This window comes from Clupea harengus, chromosome 15 (genome assembly GCF_900700415.2).
Source record: "Clupea harengus chromosome 15, Ch_v2.0.2, whole genome shotgun sequence".
NCBI lineage: Eukaryota > Metazoa > Chordata > Actinopteri > Clupeiformes > Clupeidae > Clupea > Clupea harengus.
The window spans coordinates 26,252,068-26,255,822 of NC_045166.1; the positions used below are offsets into that span (position 1 = coordinate 26,252,068).

General features: G+C 43.4%; 1 long non-coding RNA gene across 1 annotated transcript; it reads right to left on the reverse strand.

Moving 5' to 3' along the window:
• Positions 1–422: 422 nt before the first annotated feature.
• On the reverse strand, positions 423–3,436 carry LOC116223875. Its single transcript, XR_004165310.2, has 3 exons — positions 2,281–3,436; positions 1,437–1,615; positions 423–579 (listed from the first exon to the last, which is right to left on the reverse strand). It is a non-coding gene; the product is annotated as an uncharacterized LOC116223875 (long non-coding RNA).
• Between the last annotated feature and the right edge of the window lie 319 nt (positions 3,437–3,755).

Genomic DNA, 3,755 nt, shown 5'->3' on the forward strand with positions numbered 1-3,755 from the left:
GAATAAATAACGAATTAATAGCAAGAGAGAAAGAGGGAGAGCAAGAGCGAGACAGAAAAGAGCGGGGAAGAGAATAGGGAGGGAGGGAGGGAGAGAGAGAGAGAGCTCAGATGCCCTCCTTTACAAACACTCACAATTAACCCTCGGAAGGTCCATATGGATGGTTGGGTGAACGAGGGTTATAAATAAGCCGACCTATTTCACATTGCACAAATCGAAAATACCGTGGATCTCGTAGTTCCATTGCTCTTAATTCATGTTCAAGGTATTGGCAGTAAGATGTTATGTGGTCTTGTTGCTTCACTGCTGCACTCTCAGTGAGAAACTCAGTGTACACTTGATAGCCTCAAGCATTTCTGAGTCTCTGTCTTGAGCCTGTGTGTCAGCAGACTTCCTCTTACGGTGAGGTGTAGATTGGGGGGGGGGGGGGGGGGAATATGATGAACCAGCTGTTTCCTCCTCTCCCCCATCAACTGGTGTCACATCAGGGTCCTCAGAGCTAATGGTGATAGCGTTTGCAGAGCTGTCTTCGCCCTCAATCCCATCCAAAAGCCCCTCGTCCACTTCAGTTGATATATCCTGCTGACAAAAAATATTGACATTACCAATGTGTTTTTTATCTCCTTTCAGTGCCCCAACACAACATCGGAGTGGTTAAAAATTGCTGATGGATTTCAGAAGAACTGGCAGTTTCCCCATTGTCTGGGTGCTTTGGATGGGAAGCATGTTGCAATAAGACCTCCACCAAACAGTGGTTCACTGTACTACAACTACAAACATTTCAATTCAATTGTCCTCATGGCCCTGGTTGACAGTGATTACAAGTTCCTTTATGTAGACATAGGATGCAATGGCAGGGTGTCTGATGGAGGTGTTTTCAGAGGGTGTACTCTACAACAGGCACTGGAACAACAAACGGCCAACATCCCCCCCACCCTCTCCCCTGCCAGGATCCGAACAATTGGTACCTCACTATGTAGTGGCTGATGAAGCGTTCCCGCTAAAGCCCTACATCATGAAACCCTATTCAAGGCGAGGCCTTTCTGAGGACCAGAGGGTATTTAATTATAGGCTCTCAAGAGCAAGAAGAGTCGTGGAGAATGCCTTTGGCATACTCACAAACAGATGGCGTGTGTTCTTCACAACCATTAATCAAAGGCCACAGGTTGTGGAGAGTATGATTCTGGCCTGCTGTGCGATGCACAACTTTCTCCGGGAGGAACACAGAATTGTGTACGAGATACCTGATACCACCCCTGACTGCTGGAGAGAGGATCCTATGTTACGGCAGGCTGCTCTGCCTGGGTCTAGAAATCCCACTCAGCAGGCCAAAATAATAAGGGAATCCCTAAGAGAATATCTTAATTCTGATGTAAATATGTAATGGTCTCTAGTTTTTAAATGTGTTGTGCTTTTGAATGTGAATAAATTCTTACATCAAGAGACAAGTTTGATTTTGATGGCCTTTTTCTCATATGGATCTCTAGGAACTTCAGCTTCTGCAGCATCCAGGACTGGCGTGGCGTGATGAATCCATCACTGCCCGATGGCTTTGCCTTTAAGTTTCAGCTGTATTGGGTCCTCATCGTCTCCATTTTGGCCTTAACTGCTTTTTCTGTAACATACAGTAGATTTAGACTAAATAAACAACAACATAGGCTTATGATTTTTTTTTCAAGTAGCACAAGTTCAACTTCCTAGTGTATCTGATTAATCAGTCAAGTCAAATGTATTTATAAAGCACATTTTAAAAACAACAAACGTTGATAAAAGTGCTGATAATCATCCATACAAATGCTTTGGTGCATTTCTCAATACACTGATACTTGTTGCCTACTTATAGATCAGGGAGCAGCCAAACTCGATTTTTTTATGGAGCCAGGTAGCGAGCGGCTGGCTCCTTTATTGCTAACGTTAGCCATTAACGGAATTATGAATGAAAAACGGTCATTTGTTAGCCGTTTCATAGTTCATAGAAATTGCTCTCTTAACTTAGCTCTCTTAAGCATGTTTTTTTTTACAGTGTGAGACCACCAAAAGGAAAAGCATAACACAAGGCTTATACTCTGAGCGTAACTATGTTTCTATAACTGTCTAACAGCTGTAGGCTACTAACTGTCACAGCTGTTGCCTTTCCCAAGACACGAAAATGTAATGATGTAAAAGTAAAAGTCCAATACTATACTGTGCGCGTGTCCATAACAAAAATACAATCAATATACATTCTGCTGAGCTAAATAAGCATAGGGCAGAACATGGTAGAACTAGCTAGCTACTCACCAGTCGTCTCCAGTTTTTCGGCGATGTACTTGATCGCTGCATTTTTACTATCCCGGTTCGAGTACGCCTGACTCCTTACATCATACAGCTGGGTCTTTTCTTCCCACAGCTCCAGGAATATATCCTCCCGTTCTTGGGTCCAGAAACCAGCCATTTTCAGTTCAAAATTATGAGCAGTGCACAAGTAGACAAGTACACTTTATCGAAATCAAAGAGAGCTCGAGGATGTTATGCACGCGAGTTGAGTCAAGTTGTCCAGGTAACGAGCTGTCAAAATGTTGGAGTTCGTTGGAAATGGCTCTACATTGGTCAGACATTCTCCAACTTTACCCGATCCGACTGAACATGTTGAACTCTTCCGACAATACCCGACTTAAGCGAAATTTATGGTACTACGACTCCGATATGGACAGACAAACGACCGTTTTCGTACGACATCGATTAACTATTTTGTATTTATAGTACTCCGAGGTCTGTGGGTGCTGAAAACAATTCACCGCCAGACCAGTAGGTGGAGCAACATTTTTTAACCTTAGAGAAGCCTGCCCCATGACGTCTTTGTGTGTGGAAGTCGACGATTGTTTATTTACACCCCTCCCGCCCCGCCTTTTCCTCACACACACTGAAGATTAATGATGGAGAGAACAAGAATTTTGATGGAGCTGTAGCTGTTAGAGATGGAAGAGGACTTGCTTTTTTTTTTTTTGTATAATCAGGGGCAAATCTGAGTAAAGAGAAGACTATTTTCAATTACCGCCTCTCCAGAGCCAGGAGGGTAATTGAGAATACTTTTGGAATTATGGTGGCACGCTGGAGGATCCTGGGCAGATCAATAGAGTTCCTGCCCGACAAGGCAGTGGATGTTGTCAAGGCCTGTGTAGTCCTACACAACTACCTGGCCTACACTGATGAGGCGACCACACCTGCTAGCCGCTACATACCGCCCAGGTTCACAGATACAGATTCGGGGGGAGCGGTACAGCCTGGCGAGTGGCGCAGAGTGGTGGCTGGCGACGCCAATCTGTCACTTACGCCACAGCTGTCAAAGAGCCGTGCCACCAGAGCTGCACAGGGTGTGAGGGATAACCTCACGCAGTTCTTTCAGACGCCTGAGGGAGCAGTTCCTTGGCAAAATGACATGGTGTCACGTGGTACACTAAACCCCAGACCATGACCTAAAATAAAATATTTAAACGGTCTCAAAACCTGTTTGGTGTGTTATTTTTTTCTTACCTTGTATACAAACAAAAAAAATCCCCAACTGTTGAATTTATTGTTTTATTTGCAACAAATGTAACATGGCAAATAATGTGCAAAAAGTAAACAGTGCAAGTGCAAGAGTACTATGTACATTACATCTTAAACACATTGACATAACATTAAAAATACAAACTATTTACAAATTGCAGTAACTCAAAACAAAATAAACTATTATACATCATACTATTTACAAATTGCAGTAAGTGGGAACATTT